This window comes from Pleurodeles waltl, chromosome 1_1 (genome assembly GCF_031143425.1).
Source record: "Pleurodeles waltl isolate 20211129_DDA chromosome 1_1, aPleWal1.hap1.20221129, whole genome shotgun sequence".
Classification (NCBI taxonomy): Eukaryota; Metazoa; Chordata; class Amphibia; order Caudata; family Salamandridae; genus Pleurodeles; species Pleurodeles waltl.
The window spans coordinates 611,347,687-611,368,828 of NC_090436.1; positions in this window are offsets into that span (position 1 = coordinate 611,347,687).

A 21,142-nucleotide genomic window follows, 5' to 3' on the forward strand; every position below is an offset into this window, starting at 1 on the left:
ATATGGAGGCACCTGAACCTGGCCTTAAGAAGGCCGAAGTTGCGTTTGATTACCCTCCTAGTCCGCCCATGGGCCTCATTGTTCCGTTCCTCTGCCCTGGTCGTGGGATTCCTCACTGGGGTCAATAGCCACAAAAGGTTGGGGTAACCAGAGTCCCCCAATAGCCATACACGGTGCCTCTGGAGTTGACCCATCATATCAGGGATGCTGCTATTCCACAGGATGTAGGCGTCATGCACAGAGCCAGGGAACATTGCATTTACCTGCGAGATGTACTGGTCTGCCAAACATACCATCTGGACATTCATCGAATGATAACTCTTCCGGTTCCTGTATACCTGTTCACTCCTGCGGGGGGGACCAGAGCTACATGGGTCCCATCAATGGCACCTATGACATTGGGGATATGTCCAAGGGCATAGAAGTCACCTTTCACTGTAGGCAAATCCTCCACCTCAGGGAAAATGATGTATCTCCTTACGTGTTTCAGCGGGGCAGACAACACTCTGGACAGCACGTTGGAAAACATAGGCTGGGACATCCCTGATGCCATGGCCACTGTTGTCTGAAATGACCCACTTGCAAGGAAATGGAGGACTGACAGCACCTGCACGTCAGGGGGGATTCCAGTCGGATTGGTGACATCAGGTCTGGCTCCAACTGGGTACATAGTTCCTGGATTGTGGCACGGTCAAACCGGTAGGTGAGGATGATATGTCTTTCTTCCATTGTCAACAGGTCCACCAGCGGTCGGTACACCGGAGGATTCCGCCATCTTCTCATATGTCCGAGCTGACGGTGCCTAAGAAGGACAACAGCGAAGAACCAGTCACTATCCCTCCAGGTATGTACCCACAGTTACACACAAGACTACACCAGACAAAAAAGCCTTCCTGTATGTGTGTTGAGTATAGGCCTAGCTATGCGTGACGCAGTAGTAAATGAAGCCATGTGGGCCCCTGAAATGGCGGCTGCTTGACCTCTAAACTGGGACAATGGGATTGTGGGGTAACTGCGCTGGCGTTGCACACCGTCGCGGTAGGCGGCCGTAGACTGCAGCGCAATGCTGCATTGGTTAACATTGGACCCTATGGGTCCCAGGAGCCAATGAACAGGTGCGCCGGCGGTGATGATGCGCACCGCCGCGGACGTCACTGTCGCTGACGTCACCGCCGCGGACGTCACCGCCATTTTCTATCTCTTCACTCACTAGATACCTGACCTTCGACAGGAGAGGACCTACACTGCTAGTGCTGCTGTGACCTCGGTCTGGAAGCGACGATGGCTGCTGCGTCTGGGGAAAGGGCCCCTGCCTTCACTGCACAGGAGTTGGAGAAACTTGTGGATGGGGTCCTCTCCCAGTACACGCTACTCTACGGTCCTCCAGACCAACAGGTTAGTACACAGGGAGCATGTTGTATGGGCTAGGCCTGGGTGGAGAGGGCTGGGTGGAAGAGGGAAGGGGGCAGAGTACATAGAACAGTTATGCATGGGAATGAATGGGCCACATGGCCAGAGTAGGGAGGGGGCCACTCACATTGATGGTGCAGTTGGTAATGACTGTTCCTTTTTCCTTGTGCATGTCATGTAGGTCAGCGCCCACCAGAAGAGGGACATTTGGCGTGCCATTGCCAAGGAGGTCCGGACCCTGTGGGCCCACCAGAGACGGGGCACCCACTGCCGTAAGAGATGGGAGGACATTTGCCGCTGCAGCTAGAAGACGGCAGAGGCTCAGCTGGGGATGGCCTCCCAACGTGGGAGGGGTGCCCGTCGCACCATGACCCCCTGATGTTCTGGATCCTGGCGGTGGCCTACCCGGAGTTGGATGGGCGCTTGAGGACATCACAGCAGACACAAGGGGGTGAGTAAAACCTCATTCAGCCCACTTTGCGTGCAGTGGAGGGGTCTGGGTGGGGGAGGTGGGCTGTGGGTGTCCCTAGGCCAGGGCGAGTTAGGTAGGCAAGGCCCCTCCATAATGTAGGCCATGTGGCACTCAACCCCACCTCAGCAGAGTGCCAAGTTGAGGTATAGTTGCCCCTGTGGCATCCATGTGCGCAGATTCCCACCATTGCCATGTAGGCCATGTCCCAGAAATTGCATGTGCAGAGGTCAGGAGCACGGCGTAATGCAGGGGCTGCTTCGTCTGTCTTGTCCGCCAACGGTAGCAGTACGCCATGCACTAAAACTCTCTTTCTTCTGTCTTTCCCCCTTTTCCTGCTCTCCCTGTCCTTTTGTACATCAGCATCATCAGGCGGAGGTATAGTGGCACCGGAGCACGAGGGAGCTGCATCCCACATGGCCATGGAGGGCCACATCACAGACTCTGAATGCACCAGTGGGACGGAGGGCGAGGGGAGCTTCACGTCGGCCACCGGATCACCAACCAGCGACTCGGACTCGTCCGCCGATGGGAGCTCCCCTGTGGTGGCGGCACCACCTGTGCGCCTCACTTCTACAGGTACAGCCGCCATCCCCCCTACCAGCACCTCCCTCCCAGTAGCCCCTCAGCGTTCGCCCCGTGCCCGCTCACCCAGGAGGGTGGGCATCACCTTCGCTCCAGGCACCTCAGGGCCTGCCCCAGTCACCCCTGCTGCCCTCAGTGAGGAGGCCATTGACCTCCTCAGGTCACTCACTGTTGGGCAGTCTACCATTGTGAATGCCATCCAGGGTGTAGAAAGGGAGTTGCAACACAGTAATGCATTCCTGGAGGGCATTCATTCTGGTCAGGCTGTCCTTCAGTGAACCCTGCAATCTCTGGCCTCAGCACTGATGGCAGCCATTGTCCCTGTGTCTAGCCTCCCCCCTCCAACTTCCTCCACCCAGACCCAATCTCTTGTACCCCAGCCCATCCCAAGCACACCTACAGACCAGCATGCACACAAGTCAACACACACAAGTAGCTCAAGCAAACATAGGCACCACGCACACCACAGGCACTCACGCAAGCCTCACCAACATACAGACACAGCAACATCCACTGTCTCCACTGTGTCCCCCTCCTCCTCTTCTCCGTCCTCCCTCCCAGTCTCGTCTACACTCACACCTGCATGCACCTCATCTACAGGCACTAGGACTCGCACCAGGACACCCAGCACCACAAGCCGCTCACCTGCACTCACCACCTCCACTGCCATTTACACGTCCCCTGTGTCCTCTCGCAATGTGTCTGTGACGCCCCCTCCCAAAGTACCCAAACGCCGGCAATCACTCACCCAACATCCATCCACCTCACGACAGCCTCCAGTACCTGCACCTGCACCCAAAACATCTAAAGTGACACCTCATACAACCACCTCCTCTTCCTCCACTCCCAGACCCCCTCCAGCTACCCATCTCAGTGTTCATCAGAAACTGTCCCTCTGTCAAATTGACCTTTTTGCCACCACCCCCCCTCCAATTCATCAGTCCCGTCGTAGCGCCTCAGCCAAAAAGCCTCCAGTACCAGTGGTGCGTGTTCCAGGTTTTTGGAGTGCACCGGCCACCAGGGCAGGCAGTAGGACCCAGAGCCAAGGCAGTGGCAGTCCACCCCCTGTAAAGGCTCTGAAAATGGACAGTGGATGACTGGACCGTCTTAAGACTCCTGGTGGGACGACAAGTGACATGGGATCGAAGGCGATTGATGAGTCAGCTGTAACTCCACCAAAGGTGGGGAAGGCCCAGCCTGTTGTGAGTGTCACGGCAGAGAAGTGCGCCATCATATCCGGTGGTCCAGACACAACCGCCAGCACCGTCGTCACTGGTCCAGAGACCACCGCCAGAGTCACAGCCCAGGAGGGCACAAGTATCGTCACTGGTCAGGAGACCACCGCCGGAGTCATTGCCCAGGAGGGCCCAAGTATCGTTACTGGTCCAGAGACCACCGCCAGAGTCACAGCCCAGGAGGGCACAAGTATCGTCACTGGTCAGGAGACCACCGCCGGAGTCATTGCCCAGGAGGGCCCAAGTATCGTTACTGGTCCAGAGACCACCGCCAGAGTCACAGCCCAGGAGGGCACAAGTATCGTCACTGGTCAGGAGACCACCGCCTGAGTCATTGCCCAGGAGGGCCCAAGTATCGTCACTGGTCCAGACACCACCGCCAGAGTCACAGCCCAGGAGGGCACAAGTATCGTCACTGGTCAGGAGACCACCGCCGGAGTCATTGCCCAAGAGAGCCCAAGAATCGTCACTGGTCCAGAGACCATCGCCAGAGTCACAGCCCAGGAGGGCCCAAGTATCGTCACTGGTCCGGAGACCACCGCCAGAGTCACAGCCCAGGAGGGCACAAGTATTGTCACTGGTCAGGAGACCACCGCCAGAGTCAGGGCCCAGGAGGGCCCAAGTATCGTCACTGGTCCGGATACCACCGTCAGAGTCACAGCCCAGGAGGGCACAAGTATCGTCACTGGTCCAGAGACCACCGCCAGAGTCAGGGCCCAGGAGGGCCCAAGTATCATCACTGGTCCGGAGACCACAGCCAGAGTCACAGCCCAGGAGGGCACAAGTATCGTCACTGGTCCAGAGACCACCGCCAGAGTCACAGCCCAGGAGGGCACGAGTATCGTCACTGGTCAGGAGACCACCGCTGGAGTCATTGCCCAGGAGAGCACGAGTATCGTCACTGGTCAGGAGACCACCGCCGGAGTCATTGCCCAGGAGGGCACAAGTATCGTCACTGGTCAGGAGACCACCGCCGGAGTCACAGCCTATGAGGGGCCAGGATGCCACAGCCCCGCTGGGCAATGATGGAACGTCATGCCACACACCAATGTCCGTATCAGAACCGCCATGTCAAAGCACCGCTGAACAGGGCAAAGACCGCCATGGCAAAGCACCGCTGAACAGGGCAAAGACCGCCATGGCAAAGCACCGCTGAACAGGGCAAAGACCGGCATGGCAAAGCACCGCTGAACAGGGCAAAGACCGCCATGTCAAAGCACCTCTGAACAGGGCAAAGACCGCTATGTCAAAGCACCGCTGAACAGGGCAAAGACCGCCATGGCAAAGCACCGCTGAACAGTCCTGATACGCCATGGCAAAGCACCGCTGAACAGGGCAAAGACCGCCATGTCAAAGCACCGCTGAACAAGGCAAAGACCGCCATGGCAAAGCACCGCTGAACAGTCCTGAAACGCCATGGCAAAGCACCGCTGAACAGGGCAAAGACCGCCATGTCAAAGCACCACTGAACAGGGCATGCACCGTGTAGGAATGAATGGACCGCCACATCAGGCATCCTTCTCCCATGTGCAGGTGGCACAGTGACAGCACAGGAACTTTCACGTGGAGACTCATCCAGTCTGGGCACCAGTCCCCCTCCACAACCAGTGGAGACCTGCATCTACTTGAGAGACTGTGGCTTTGCACTCCACAGGATGTAACAGTGGGCAAACCACCCACTGTAGGACTTGAGAGACTGTGGCTTTGCACTCCCCAGGATGGCACAGTGGGAAAACCACTCACTGTAGGACTTGAGAGACTGTGGCTTTGCACTCCCCAGGATGGCACAGTGGGAAAACCACCCACTGTAGTGACTTGAGAGACTGTGGCTTTGCACTCCCCAGGATGTAACAGTGGGCAAACCACCCACTGTAGGACTTGAGAGACTGTGGCTTTGCACTCCCCAGGATAGCACAGTGTGACAACCACCCACTGAAGTGACTTGAGAGACTGTGGCTTTGCACTCCCCACGATACATCAATGGGCATGGAGCCCCGTTGTGGATCTGGCTTCGCATTCATCTGGCTGAGGTGCCCCCCCTTCCCTTTCCCCTGAGGTGCCTGTAGTGTTTCTATCTGATGCCCCGGCAGTGTTCTCTCCAATTTTGGTCAGGTATCTATTGTGGGCCTCGCCCATGCATTTTTGGACTGTTGGTGCACGGACATTGTTGTGTACATATCTGCACTACTTCTCGGATTGTATGTGTAAATAAGAGTGATTTTGAGACATGTATATCTGTATTTTTTTGTATGACATGTATATTGGCACATTACAATGTTTGCCTGAATTTCGCATTCTTCCGGGGGGATTGTGGGTTGTTACTGTGATTTTTGTGACTACATTGGTGTGTATGTTGTGATATGCGATGGTGGGGGTGTTTGGTGGGTGTCCCCCTAACTTTTGCCTCCCCCTCCCCGTGTCGTAGGTGCAGTACTCACCGGTATCTTCTGCGCCTACGTAGCTGTTGGTCGTAAAGGAGCAGAAAAACAAGGGCAGGTAGGATTTGTAATTCGGGCTCCATGGTGTCCTCCTTCCTTGTGGGATGTGTTCAGTTGAGCGTTTTCCCATAGCAAAAGCTGTTTCCGCCGTGTTTTTGTTCGCGTTGGTTCCGCCCCGGAAAAGGTGGTGGATTGGCGGGTTGTAATAGTGTGGGCGGTACATTGTCTCCCGCCTGTCTGTTGGCGGTAACCGCCGCGCTGCTTGTCTGTACCGCCGTGGCGGTCGGAGTGTTAAAGTGGCTGTCTTTGTTGGCGGTTTCCGCCACGGTCATAATTCATTATTTTTTTTTTGCCGGACTGTTTGCGGTATTACCGCCGCTTTAACACCGTCCGCCAGGGTTGTAATGACCCCCTTAGTCTCTTTTTTGAATATTTTCTTCAGCGGGACGAACCTGCCAGTCCAATCCGACCTCCTGGAGCCCTTCTCCGGATACGCGATGCGGGAATCCTCGGTGGAGATTTTAACCTTCGGACTTAGGGGGTCATTCTGACCCTGGCGGTCGGTGATAAAGCGGCGGCCAACCCGCCAACAGGCAGGCGGTCAAAAAAAAGGAATTCTGACCCTGGCGGGAACCGCCAACACAGCCCGCTACTTTAACACTCCGACCGCCACGGCGGGACAGACAAACAGCGCGGCGGTCACCGCCAACAGGCAGGCGGCAGACAATGTACCGCCCACCCTATCACAAATCACCAATCCTCCACCTTTTCCGGGGCGGGAGCCCCGCCGATAAAAACACGGCGGAAACAGACTACGAATGGGAAAACGCTCACCTATACACACTCCACGAGGAAGGAGGACAGCATGGAACCCGAATTACACATCCTACCAGCTATTGTCTACCTGCTCATCTACCAGGAGTACGAACGCCGGCACAGACGACAACGGTGAGTACTGCACCTACGACACAGGCGAGGGGGGAGGAGGAAAGCTTACGGGCACACACATGCGCCATACACCCACCCCCCCACCACAAATACCTACACCCCAATGCCGAGCAACAAGTCAGAGTGACACCACACAAACCCCCCGGAATAATGCAAAGACACAATTAAAATGATCTATAAAATATATGTATAAATAGCTCCATTGAAGGTATGGGAAATATGCCATATAAAAGATACAAAAATAAGGAATGAACATAGTCAACAATATATACATAGGCAAAAAGTCCTGCACATTCCGTCAAAGTTCCATAGTCCGTGGGCCAATGTGCACAAAGACATGGGCAAAGCCCACACAGGAGACCAGATACCATTGGAGAGAACACTGCAGGGGCATCAGATGATAAAACTACAGGCACCTCAGGGGGAAGGAAAAGGGGGGCACCTCAGCCACATGAGCCCACGACGCCAGATCCACGAGGGGCCTCCATGCCCACTGTCCCATCCTGGGGAGTGCAAAGCCACAGTCTCACAAGTCCCTACAGTGGGTGGCTTGCCCACTGTACCATGCTGGGGAGTGCAAAGCCACAGTCTCACAAGTCCCTACAGTGGGTGGCTTGCCCACTGTACCATCCTGGGGAGTGCAAAGCCACAGTCTCTCAAGTCTCTACAGTGGGTGGCTTGCCCACTGGACCATCCTGGGAAGTGCCAAGCCACAGTCCATCAGATGGATTACCGACTCCACTGTTAATGGAGGAGGCATGGTGCCCAGAGTGCTTCCTGAAGCCCTGCTCGACACAGAACCGGCACTGTCAATGGGCCAGCGGTGCTTGAGATGAAGGGCCCAGCGAAGCGGTGCTTGAGATGAAGGGCCCAGCGGAGCGGTGCTTGAGATGAAGGGATCAGCGGAGCGGTGCTTGAGACGGCGGGGCCCAGCGGAGCGGTGCTTGACAGGAAGGGCCCAGCGGAGCAGTGCTTGAGATGAAGGGCCCAGCGGAGCGGTGCTTGAGACGGCGGGGCCCAGCGGAGCGGTGCTTGACAGGAAGGGGCCAGCGGAGCGGTGCTTGACAGGAAGGGCCCAGCGGGGCGGTGCTTGAGATGAAGGGCCCAGCGGAGCGGTGCTTGAGACAGCGGGGCCCAGCGGAGCGGTGCTTGACAGGAAGGGCCCAGCGGAGCGGTGCTTGAGATGAAGGGCCCAGCGGAGCGGTGCTTGAGATGGCGGGGCCCAGCGGAGCGGTGCTTGACAGGAAGGGCCCAGCGGAGCGGTGCTTGACAGGAAGGGCCCAGCGGAGCGGTGCTTGAGATGAAGGGCCCAGCGGAGCGGTGCTTGACAGGAAGGGCCTAGCGGAGCAGTGCTTGAGTTGAAGGGCCCAGCGGAGCGGTGCTTGAGATGAAGGGCCCAGCGGAGCAGTGCTTGAGACGGCGGGGCCCAGCGGAGCGGTGCTTGACAGGAAGGGCCCAGCGGAGCGGTGCTTGACAGGAAGGGCCCAGCGGAGCAGTGCTTGAGATGAAGGGCCCAGCGGAGCGGTGCTTGAGATGAAGGGCCCAGCGGAGCGGTGCTTGAGACGGCGGGGCCCAGCGGAGCGGTGCTTGACAGGAAGGGCCCAGTGGAGCGATGCTTGACAGGAAGGGCCCAGCGGAGCGGTGCTTGAGATGAAGGGCCCAGCGGAGCGGTGCTTGAGACGGCGGGGCCCAGCGGAGCGGTGCTTGATAGGAAGGGCCCAGCGGAGCGGTGCTTGATAGGAAGGGCCCAGCGGAGCGGTGCTTGAGATGAAGGGCCCAGCGGAGCGGTGTTTGAGACGGCAGGGCCCAGCGGACCGGTGCTTGACAGGAAGGGCCCAGCGGAGCGGTGCTTGACAGGAAGGGCCCAGCGGAGCGGTACTTGAGATGAAGGGCCCAGCGGAGCGGTGCTTGAGATGAAGGGCCCAGCGGAGCGGTGCTTGAGATGAAGGGCCCAGCGGAGCGGTGCTTGAGATGAAGGGCCCAGCGGAGCGGTGCTTGAGATGAAGGGCCCAGCGGAGCGGTGCTTGACAGGAAGGGCCCAGCAGAGCGGTGCTTGAGACGGCGGGGCCCAGCGGAGCAGTGCTTGACAGGAAGGGCCCAGCGGAGCGGTGCTTGACAGGAAGGGCCCAGCGGAGCGGTGCTTGACAGGAAGGGCCCAGCGGAGCGGTGCTTGAGATGAAGGGCCCAGAGGAGTGGTGCTTGAGATGAAGGGCCCAGCGGAGCGGTGCTTGACAGGAAGGGCCCAGCGGAGCGGTGCTTGAGACGGCGGGCCCAGCGGAGCGGTGCTTGACAGGAAGGGCCTAGCGGAGCGGTGCTTGACAGGAAGGGCCCAGCGGAGCGGTGCTTGAGATGAAGGGCCCAGCTGAGCGGTGCTTGAGATGAAGGGCCCCTGTTCAGCGGTGCTTGTCCCGGCGGGGCCCTGTTCAGCAGTGCTCCTCCCGTCGGGGCCCTGTTCAGCGGTTCTTGTCCCGGCAGGGCCCGTTCAGCGGTTCTTGTCCCGGCGGGGCCCTGTTCAGCGGTGCTCCTCCCGGCGGGGCCCTGTTCAGCGGTGCTCCTCCCGGCGGGGCCCTGTTCAGCGGTTCTTGTTCCGGCGGGGCCCTGTTCAGCGGTGCTCCTTTAGGCGGGGCCGTGTTCAGCGGTTCTTGTCCCGGTGGGGCCCTGTTCAGCGGTGCTCCTCCCGGCGGGGCCCTGTTCAGCGGTGCTCATCCCGGCGGGGTCCGTTCAGCGGTTCTTGTCCCGGCGCGGCCCTGTTCAGCGGTGCTCCTCCCGGCGGGGCCCTGTTCAGCTGTGCTCCTCCCGGCGGGGCCCGTTCAGCGGTTCTTGTCCCGGCAGGGCCCTGTTCAGCGGTGCTCCTCCCGGCGGGGCCCGTTCAGCGGTTCTTTTCCCGGCGGGGCCCTCTTCAGCGGTGCTCCTCCCGGCGGGGCCCTATTCAGCGGTGCTCCTCCCGGCGGGGCCCGTTCAGCGGTTCTTGTCCCGGCGGCGCCCTGTTCAGCGGTGCTCCTCCCGGCGGGTCCCTGTTCAGCGGTGCTCCTCCCGGCGGGGCCCTGTTCAGCGGTGCTTGTCCTGTGTGTCTAGGGAGCCAGACCTGGGCAAGACTTCCCGCTCATTCACCATCCGAACTTGCGGTCGCGGCGCCCTCCTGTGATGAAGTCCTGGGCCCGTGGGTGTCGTCCGTCACACCCGGAATGGGGCTGGTGGGGCCCTCCTGGGCAGCTCGCCTGCTGCCTGACTTCTCCGCCCTGCTGCCCTTGCCCTCCTTTGCTGAAGCTCTGTGGCCCTTGCCTCCCTTGAATGATGTGGCAGGTGACGGGGCAAGGCTACTGTCCTTGGTGGCAGCCGTCTCAGTCTTGTCGTGCCGGGTCTTTTTCTTTTTAGTCCTCTTCCCAGGGGGTGGGCTGGCTGTCCCCTTGCTGCTGGCCGATGTTCCTGCCCTAGGATCTGGTGGACTCCAATAGCCCTGCACTATGGTCACAGTAGATGCAGGGCTGGTGGTGACTGAGGTGCTTTTTTTACTCTTACCAGATGGAGGGGGTGGGTCAGTGATTGGAACGAGCTCAAGGTTGGAAAGGAAAAGGACTTTGGAAGGACAGGGACGGGTAGGTGTAGTGGGTTTGGGAGTGGAGGAAGAGGATGTGGTTGTAGGAGAGTCAAGTGTGCTGTCTTTGGGTGCAGGTGCTTGTGACGGGGGCTGTTGTGAGGTGGATGGCTGTTGGGTGGGTGGCTGCCTGCGTTTGTGTGCTTTGGAAGAGGGGGTGATAGACACACTGGGAGAGGACACAGGGGACGTGTAAATGGCAGTGGGGGTGGTGACTGCACGTGTGCGGACTGTAATGGAGGGTGTGCTGGTGATGGAAGTACTGGCTGATGGTGGTGTGCATGCAGGTGTGAGTGGAGACGTCACAGGTAGGGAGGAGGGAGATGAGGAGGTGGGGGACACAGAGGTGGTAGTGACTGTTGGCATGTCTGCATCTGGATGTTGCTTGGGTGAATGCTTGTGGGATCTGTGGTGCTTATGTCTGGATGAGCTGCCCTTGGGTGTAGAGGTGTGTGCAGGCTGGTCTGATGGTGTGGATGGGATAGGCAGAGGAACAGGAGACTGGGACTGGGTGGAGGGAGTCAGAAGAGGGAGGCTGGAGACAGGGACAATGGCTGCCGTCAGTGCTGAGGCCAGAGCGTTGAACGATCGCTGATGGGCAGCCTGACCCGAATGAATGCCCTCCAGGTATGCATTGCTCCGATGCACCTCCCTTTCTACACCCTGGATGGCATTCAAAAGGGTAGACTGCCCAACAATGAGTGTCCTGAGGAGGTCAATGACCTCCTCACTGAGGGCAGCAGGGGTAACTGGGGCAGGGCCTGAGGTGCCTGGGGCGAAGGAGATGCCCGCCTTCCTGGGCGAGCGGGCACGGAGCGAAGGCTGAGGGGCTGCTGGGAGGGCGGGGCTGGTGCGCTGGGTGGCGGCTGTACCTGTTGTGGTGGTGGGCACGGATGTTGCCGCCACCGCTAGGGAGCTCCCTTCCGAGGACGTGTCGGTGTCGCTGACGTCTCCACGGGTCCCCGTTGTGGAGCTCCACTCGCCCTCCGTCTCACTGGTGTACTCGGAGTCTGTTGTATGGCCCTCCGGGGCCATGTGAGATGCAGCTCACTCGTGCGCCGATGCCACTTCTCCTCCGCCTGATGATGCTAATGCACACATGAACAGGAAGACAAAGAAAATGGGGGGGGGGGGAGAAATGAAGACAGGTTGAGTGCATGCATTGGCAACACCGTTGTCGGAGAGGACAGACACAGAAGCCCCCTGAACTAGGCCGCGCAATGGGGGTACACTACTCAGTTATTGTGACTAGGCCTACAGGTCTATGGACGACAAATGCACACATGGGTGAGGCCGGACCATGGATAGCTGTACTTGGCACCCTAGAGAGGTGGGGGGCGGGGGCACAGGGCCGTGTCTAACGGAGGGGCCTAGCCTACAGAATGCGCCCTGGCCTGGAGATAGCCACAGCCCTCCTCCCCCACCCAGACACCTTCACTGCGCGCAAAGATAGCAGAATGTGCTGATACTCACCCCCTTGTGTCTGCTGTGATGTCCTCACGTGCCCATCCAAATCGGGGTAGGCCACCGCCAGGATCCGGGACATCAGGGGGGTCAATTGGCGGCTGGCACCCCTCCTACGTTGGGAGGCCATCCCCAGCAGAGACTCGGCGGTCTTTCTGGTCCCGCGGCGGATGTCCTCCCACCTCTTTCGGCAGTGGGTGCCCCGTCTGTTGTGGACCCCCAGGGCCCGGACGTCCTTGGCGATGGCACGCCAAATGTCGATCTTCTGATGGGCGCTGACCTATGTGACATGTACAGGGTGGTAAAGGAAATTGCATCAGTCTTCTGCCTGGTCAATGTGAGTGGCCCCCCCTCCCCAACCTTGCCATGTGGCACATGCTCTCATCTTTCGTGCGTTGCACTCCTCATTCGCTCCCCTCCCCACCATCTTACATACACCCCACTCAACACAGGCATAGCCCATTCAAGGTGCACCTTGTGTACTAACCTGTTGGTCTGGAGGACCGTAGAGTAGCGCATACTGGGGGAGGACCCCCTCAACAAGTTTCTCCAATTCTTCGGAAGTGAAGGCAGGGGCCCTTTCCCCAGTCGCAGCAGCCATTATATCTCCCAGACCGAGGTCACAGCAGCACTTGCAGTATAGGTCCTCTCCTGTGGATGATCAGGTCTCGAGTGATTAATCAGATAGAAAATGGCGGTCACGCCCGCGGCGGTGCATACCGCGGCGGTGCGTACCGCGACCACCGGCGCACATCGTCATTGGCTCCTGAGACCCATAGGGTTCAATGTTAACCAATGCTGCTTTGCGCCGCAGTCTTCGACCGCCTACCGCCACGGTGTGCCACGCCAGCACAGTGACCTCACATCCCACTGTCACACTTCACAGGTCAGGCAGCCGCCATTTCAAGGGCCCACATGGCATGATTTCTACTGCGTCACACAGGCCTAGGCCTTGCATTGCCACTCATACAAGCCGTTCAATGCATAGCGATTCGTGTACTGTGCAAGCTGTGTGAACGAACCTGTGGATTGCTTGACTCTGTGCTCCATGTTGTCCTTCCTAGGCACCGTCCGCTGGGACTTGCGAGGAGAAGGATGAATCCTCCAATGTACTGACCGCTGGTGGACCTGTCGACAATGGAAGAACGACATATCATACTTACATACAGGCTTGACAGAGCAACTATACATGAACTATGTGCCCAGCTGGAGCCAGACCTGATGTCCCCCATCCGCCAACCCACAGGGATTCCCCCTCTGGTGCAGGTTCTGTCAGTACTCCATTTTTTGGCAAGTGGGTCTTTTCAGACAACAGTGGCCATATCATCTGGGATGTCTCAGCCTATGTTTTCTAAGGTTTTGTCCAGAGTGTTGTCTGCCCTGATGAAATACATGCGGAGCTACATTATTTTCCCTGAGGTGGGCGAATTGGCTACAGTGAAGGGTGATTTCTATGCCCTTGGACATATCCCCAACATCATTGGTGCCATTGATGGGACCCATGTCGCTTTGGTTCCCCCCAAAGAAAGTGAGCAGGTGTACCGAAACAGAAAAAGTTATCATTCGATGAATGTCCAGGTGGTCTGTTTGGCTGACCAGTACATCTCCCATGTAAATGCCAAGTTCCCTGGGTCAGTGCATGACGCGTATGTCATGCGAAATAGCAGCATCCCTTATGTGATGGAACAGCTACAGAGACACCGTGTGTGGCTAATTGGTGACTCTGGTTACCCCAACTTGTCGTGGCTACTGACCCCAGTGAGGAATCCCCGGACCAGGGCAGAGGAACGGTACAATGAGGCCCATGGGCGATCTAGGAGGATCATAGAATTACCTTCGGGGTCCTGAAGGCCAGGTTTAGGTGCCTGCATATGACAGGGGGATCCCTCATGTACTCACCAAAGAAGGTGTGGCAGATCATCGTGGCCTACTGTATGCTTCACAATCTTGCATTGCGATGCCAGGTGCCTTTTCTGCAGGAGGATGGTCCAGATGGTGGTGTTGTAGCAGCTGTGGAGCCTGTGGAGAGTGAAGAGGAGGAAGACGAGGGGGACGACACGGACAACAGGGATACAGTCATACAACAATACTTTCAGTAGCACACAGGTAAGAATCAGCCACCCCATTTTACATTTACTTAAGGCCTCATGCGTCTCCACTGTCTGTGTTTCCCCCCAGTTCCTGTTAACTGATTTGTGACTTTCCCTTCCCTTTTCAGAGCTGTATGACCCACTGCCTGACTTCAGCTTTGTTTGCCCATGGACTAAAGCTTATTGAAATTGGTATGTTGTCATCACAAAGTAACTGGACATTATTGCACCGTTATGTGTAATACATTTGTTAAGAATACAAGCAGACTCCTGTTTTTTTAAGTGGAATAAGTGATTTATTTTAAGTGCTACATATAGGTACATGATTGGGAAATGGTGATGGGTGGGGGTGGAGTAATGTCCATGGCAGAGTCCAGTTCTCAGTCGCACAGGTGCATTGTCCATATGCCTGGGGAAGGATGGAGCAGGGGCAGTTCAAGGTTGTACAGGGTGACAATGTGGGACAGTGGGATGACATCAGGGGGTATCTTAGGCTGGCGGGGGTCTTGCAATCCTACTCTGTCTTCTTGTGAGATCTCAGGTTCCGCTTGCGGGGTGGTTCTTCTTCTGCAGGAGGTGGGGTTCTGGTGGCCTGTCGTTGTGTGGGGGCCTCCTGTCCACTAGCGCCGGCGGAGGTGGTAGGCTGTTCCTGGCCTGGGCTAGTGACAGGGGCCCTTTGGGGTGCCACATGGTCCCGCAATGTGGTGACGATCTGGGTAACGGCCACGACGATGGTCCCCATTGCGGAACCGATGTTCCTCAGTTCCTCCCTGATCCCCATGTACCGTTCCTCCTGCAGTTCCTGGATCTCCTGGAACCGGGCCAGTACCATCGCCATCGTCTCCTGGGAGCGGTGGTATGCTCCCATGATGGAGGAGAGGGCCTCTTGGAGAGTCGGTTCCCCGGGCCTGTCCCCCCCCTGTCGCACAGCAGCCCTCCCAGTTCCCCTGTGTTCCTGGGCCTCTGTCCCCTGGACGGTGTGCCCACTACCACTGCCCCCAGGTCCCTGTTGTTGTTGGGGTGGTGGGTCAACCTGGGTGCCCTGTAGTGGTGGACACACCGCTGATTTACCAGTCCTGGAGACAGAGGCATGGGCCCGCTGGGTGGGAGCTGTGCTGGTGTTCCCAGAGGGGGTTGGGTCTGGTGTAGCCTGCGGCTGTCTGTGGGGAACCGACTGTCCAGAGGTCCCCGATGGGCCGGGCTGGTCGTCTGGCCCCAGGGAGACAGAGCTGCTGTCATCGCTGGGGGCCTCTTCTGGGGGTGGGATGGACATCTCTGGACCCTCCGTGGCGGTGTGGTGGCGTTCGGGTCCTGCAGGGGTATAAAGGTATGGTTATTGCTTCTGTGTGTGGCATTTCGTGTGATGGGTGGGTGTCCGTGTACCCATGTGCAGGCATTTCCTTGTGGGGGCTTTTGTGAGGGTGGCTTGTGGGGGTGATGTGTTTGTGCAGTGGGCATGCTTTGGTGATGGGTGTCCATGCTTTGTGGTCGCATGCAGGGCTTGGTGTTGGGATGGGTGGGTTGTGATGGTGAGCCTTTTGCTAGGGGTTGGTCTGATGGGGGAGGGGGTGAGGGTGGGGGTATGATTTGGCATGCAGGTGGGGTGGGGGTGGGAAGCAATAGTGAAGATTTGCCTTACCAGAGTCCATTCCTCCGCCTACTCCTGCGAGGCCCTCAGGATGCAGGATGTGCAAGACTTCCTCCTCCCACGCGGTAAATTCTGAGGGAGTAGGTGGGGGTCCGCCGCCAGTCTTCTGCACCGCAATGTTGTGCCTTGATACCATGGAACGCACCTTCCCCCGTAGGTCGTTCCATCTCTTCCTGATGTCCTCCCGATTGCGTGGATGCTGTCCCACCGCGTTAACCCTGTCCACTATCCTTTGCCATAGCTCCATCTTCCTGGCAATTGTGGTGTGCTGCACCTGTGCCCCTAAGAGCTGGGTCTCTACACAGACTATTTCCTCCACCATGACCCTGAGTTCGGCGTCACTGAACCTGGGGTGTCTTTGGGGTGCCATGGGGTGGTGTGGTTGAGGTGTGGTGTGGCGTTTGTGGTGAAGAGTGTGGTGCGTGTGGTGGTGTGTGGTGTTTGGTGCATGGATTCTGTGTGGGTGATGGTGTTGTGTGCCTCTGTGTTGTGGGATTGTCTATTCTGTGCTCTCTTTCTAGCCTTCGTCAATGATTTTGGGTCGTAGGGGCATGTGGGTGATGTGGGTGTGTGTTTTATATTGTGTTGGGTGTGTGGGAGTGGTGTTAGTATGTGTATCAGGTGTGTGTATTTCAAACTGACCAATGTGGCTGAGTTTTCTATGTGTGTGTGTATTTTGAGCGCGGCGGTGTGTACCGCCAATGGAATACCGCGTTTGAAAGACCGCCGCGTGGATTTGTGGGTCGGAATGGTATGGGCGTATTTCTGTTGGCGTGACGGTGGAGGTTTGGTCATCGCAATTTTTTCGCTGACCTTTGGTGTGGCGGACTTTTGTGGATGTCGGGTTTTTGGCGGTTTGCCAGTTGCGGGTCAGAATGACTGTGGCGGTTTACCGCGGCCGCGGCGGTGTTATGGCGGTCTTCTGACTGGCGGTAAGCGCCTTTTACCGCCGAGGTCAGAATGACCCCCTTAGTCTCTTTTTCGAGGTGAAAATCCTTCGACCAGGGTAAACCTGGATCTTGATACAACGTCCCTGGAGCCCTCCTCGGATACGCTGGCTGGAAGGTCCCGGTCAAATTTTTACCTTCGGACTTAGGGGGTCATTCCGACCTCGGCGGTCTTTTCAATAGACCGCCGAGGGACCGCCGTACGGAATATCGCCAGTGCTGGCGGTCTTCCGCATGGGCCATTCTGACTGTTGCCAGCGCTCCGCCCGTTTCCGGACGAAGAGCCGCCACGACCTGTGATTCGCAGTGGCGGTGTTCTGTTGGCGTCGCGGTGTTGGCGGAGCTGCCCGTTCCCTCCCAGAGGATCACCAGGAACAGGTAAGGTGATCGTCCGCTAGGGAAGGGGGGTGGGGGGGTGTTGTGAGTTGTGTGCGTGCATGGGGGTGTGCGTGTGTGTATATTGAGGGGGCGTGTGAATGCGTGCATGAATGCGGGGGGTGTGTATGTGCATGATGAATGCATGCATGAATGCGAGGGGGTGTGTGTATGTGCATGATGAATGCGTGCATGAATGCGGGGGTGTGTGTGTATGTGCATGATGAATGCATGCATGAATGCGGGGGGGTGTGTGTATGTGCATGATGAATGCGTGCATGAATGCGGGGGGGTGTATGTGCATGATGAATGCGTGCATGAATGCGGAGGGTGTGTGTATGTGCATGATGAATGCGTGCATGAATGCGGGGGGGTGTGTGTATGTGCATGAATGCATGCCTGTATGTGTGTATGTGTGTGCATATGTTGGGGATCGGGGTGGGGGACGGGGGTCCTGCAACCTTTTGGGGGTGGCAGGGGTGGTGGGGGGGTAGGGGAGGGAGTCGGGTGGGGGTTGGGGATGGGGGAGACCCCTATCAGTGCCAGGGAAGGGATTCCCTGGCACTGATAGTGCTTACCGCCATGGATTGAATGGCGGTCCCCAACCGCATGAAATCCATGGCGGTGAGCCGGGGTCAGGCGGGTTGGAATACCGCCGGCGGTATGTGACGACCGCCGGGCTGGAGACCAGCCCGGCGGTCGGAACGGTGAATCGGCGGCTGACCATGGCGGTAACCGCCATGGTCAGAATACATGAAAAAAGACCGCCAGCCTGTTGGCGGTCTTACCGCCGCTTCACCGCCGACCGCCAGGGTCAGAATGACCCCCTTAGTCTCTTTTTCAGAGATTTTCTTTACCGGGACGGACCAGCAAATCAGCCTGGATCGCGGTGGAGGCAAGCCGGCTAGAGTTGCAGCGGCAGGTCGGTCCCTCTATGGAGCTTTTTTACAAAACTTCTCCAAACTTCTCCAAACTTCTGGGGCTTCTCCCAGATGTCCTTTTAAGGTTCTTTTGAGGTCCACAGCTCACCCCAAGGGTCCAGAAGTTCTGAGATGGTCCTTGGGGGGTGCGGACTACAACTCCCAGAATGCACCTGGCGCAAACTCCTTTTTGGCCACTGGGCAGTGGCCAGCTGGTTGATTTCTTCAGGAGTTGGTGCAGGGGACTCTGGTTAGCAATTGTTCACCTGTAGCAAACAGGGAGTCCCTCCTTGAACCAGTTGAAGCCAGGCAAAGTCCTTCTTGTGGTGAAGCCCAAGTGTGCAGCTGGTGCAGTCCTTCTGAGTGCAGGTTCCAGGTGCAGGCCAGGGGTCCAGCAGGGCAGTCCTTCTTCTCCTTTGGTTCTTCCTTGTTGGAATCTGATGGGGATCTGAGGTGTGGGTGCAGGTCTGCCAGTTTTATCCTTGCTCCTGGGTGAAAAGCAGGGGGGTCCTGGTTCTCCAATCAGGTGCAGGGTCCTTCCCCCTGTGATGACCACTTCCTGGGAAGTGTGGCAAAAATCAATCCCAGGAGGCAACATTCTCCAAACATCCATCATGGCTGAATCTGATTTTTGGAGGTTACATCTGGCTGAGCCCACCCACTGGTGTGGCTAAAAATCATAAACACACCCCTCTCCTGCCCTCTCCTAATCTAATCAAGGGGGCACCTAGTTGTCTGGGGTTGCAGGATGTGGGGGTGTTGCTGGTTGCTCCAAATGTCCTTCTCTGCCTTTGAAGACCAGTTTGGCAGCCCTCCCCCTTCCTGCCTCACCATCTGCGGAGGGGAGATTCCCTCCCACAGGCACATTCCTTTGTGTGAAGCCAGACCACTTCACACCTCATCAAGGTAACCTGGCCAGGCTGCTAGAGGCTGGTCAATCAGAGCACAGCAGCAAAAACAATGCAGGGCTGAAATTGGCAACTTTTCAGGTAAAGTTTAAAACTCTTTACCTGAACAAGTTATATTAAATCCCAAAACTGGAAGTTGTGGGATTTATTACAACAATTAATTTGATACCAAACTCTTGGTATGCATCATTTAAGGAGACTTTAAAAATTAAAATAAAGTCTCCCCATTCTAGCCTATGAAGGCCATTTACTACCATGAGGGAAAAACGAATGTGGCTGTTTTTACCTCACCAGGGCTTATACAACTATTTTTATAAAGTCCCTGCTTATAGTTACATGGCACCCAGCCCCAGGGGCACATAGGGCCCACCTTAGGGGTGACTTATATGTAAAAAAAAGGTAGTTTAAGACTTTGGAACTACTTTTAATGCCAAAGTCGAATTTGCATATGACTTTAATTTAAAAGCAGCCAGCAAGGCAGGCCTGCCTTTAAAATGACACTGGGCACCTCAGCAGTGCACCTATGGGTGCACTACCTATGCTGTGGTTCCTAAACCTACATGCCCTACCATACACTAGGGACTTATAGGTAGATTAACTTAGCCAATTATAATTAGCCTAATTTGCATATCCATTTTACACAGAGCACTGGCCCTGGGACTGGTAAGCAGTACCCAGGGCACAGCCAAGAGTCAGTAACCACCAGTACCTGTCCAAAAAGTGTAGGGGTGACCAGGGCAAAAAGGAGGACTTTCCTACACCCCATGCCTGTTATGCACTTCTCCTCTCTATGAGGGAAGAGCCTTTTGCTATACCCTGCTGAAACTTACCTGTTTATCCTGGCTGATGGCGAATCGACTGATGTCCTGAGGACGAAGACTGACACTGTATGCTGCCCCATTTGGATGGGTAACTATCTGATGATATATTGTAATTGTCTGTTTGCCTTTTCTTTCTAGGTACCAACTGCTCTTTTGACAGAGTCCATAGTTAGATGTTTTCCAAATTCATGTTGCTAAATTGTTTTGCATTAAGCCCAATATGCTGATGCTAATTTGAGGTTACTTAAGGAGTTCACTAATATCGGGCGCAAATAGATGAATGACTGAATTATTGCTTTGTTGAATAATGTACTAATGATACTCTGCTAAAGTTGATTCATGTTGAAGTTGTGCTTTGTTCTAATGTTAATGATCTATGCTTTGATAAAGTCTTATTCGAGTTGCAATATCGTAGTCTTGTTGACGTGCTTACTGATATTGAGAGTAATAAATATGCTAGTAGATTGTAACTAATGGGAAATAAATATCCCAGCTCTTACTAGACTTGTGTGGTTATTCATGGCGGAAAGGTCATGTGTGTGTGATTCTTATTACATGTCATTGAATAGTTTAATTGATTAGTTATTGCGAATAGTGATTAGGTTATTGATCTATTGATTGAAATGCTAAACGGATTTCTCGTTCTGGGAAGTCCCCAAACACGGTCAAAAGATTCATTGGCCTAAACGAGTCCCCGCGTAAGTTAAATTAACAAGCTCTGGACACGTTATCAAAATCACCTTGTTCTTGCCATGAGTTCTCTTCTCAGGCCTCTCCATCTCTAGTACACAATACTCCGTTCTCTAGATATGAAATCACAAATGCGTACCTGCAAAGAAAATGAAACATACAGAGCAAGGAAAGGCCTAGTCAAGCTAACTTTATATGTGCACACATGTTGTCAAAATGAATGCAAAGTGTAAATACATGAATTCATGATTAGATATGCAATGCACTTTCAATAAATGCAGTGTATCTTGAAAAACAATTGTAAATGTAAATCAGAACTACACATCTTCATGCAAAGCTGAACATTCGAACATGCGTGTATATAAATCTCTAGTTTCTAAACTGGATACACCTTAGAAATTGTTTTTTGTGCATCACTTTACATTAATAAAGGTAAGGCACACAGAGTATATAGAGTCGAGTACACATATATATGTGTCTATGACATGTAGGTAGGGGTAAAGCCTAAACTATGTTGCTCCAATAATGTAAATGTTTGCTTCAGCTATTGTTGAAGGTGTCATGTCCTTATTAGCCCACTGATTAATCACACACTCTAG